The sequence below is a fragment of the Engraulis encrasicolus genome, chromosome 18 (genome assembly GCF_034702125.1).
Source record: "Engraulis encrasicolus isolate BLACKSEA-1 chromosome 18, IST_EnEncr_1.0, whole genome shotgun sequence".
NCBI lineage: Eukaryota > Metazoa > Chordata > Actinopteri > Clupeiformes > Engraulidae > Engraulis > Engraulis encrasicolus.
The window spans coordinates 31,002,377-31,002,957 of NC_085874.1; positions in this window are offsets into that span (position 1 = coordinate 31,002,377).

The following is a 581-nucleotide window of genomic DNA, read 5'->3' on the forward strand; positions in this document are numbered from 1 at the left end:
GAGAGGAAATTATCTTTATTTTTCCTCACATACTGTATGTACCAGGGATTTCATCATTCAGGCCAATAAAGCACCATTTGATTTGATTTGATTGATTTCATTTCATTTCATTTGATGAAAGAGAGAGAGAGAGAGAGAGAGAGAGAGAGAGAGAGAGAGAGAGAGAATCTAACCTCTTTATACATCTTATCTCTCTCTCTCTCTTTCAGCCTCAAGTTTCCTATCTTCTATCTGCAGTTTCTATTCCTCACAGCATCCCTCCCTCATCCTCTCCTGTTGTCAATACACACACACACACACACACACACACACACACACACACACACACACACACACACACACACACACACACACACACACACACACACACACACACACACACACGTTCGTCCACATATCTGTGCCCCCCACCCCCTCTGTGTGTGTGAGTGTAGGCCACAGCTGTGAGGGAAGGCGGTTTTCTGCACTCCAGTCAGATGCATTCATCCTCTCCTTTGTTTATACCTCTAGTGGAGGACTCTCCACGCTCCATCCTTCTTTATTTCTTTACCACTCCATCCTTTCCTTCTCTCTCTAATTAC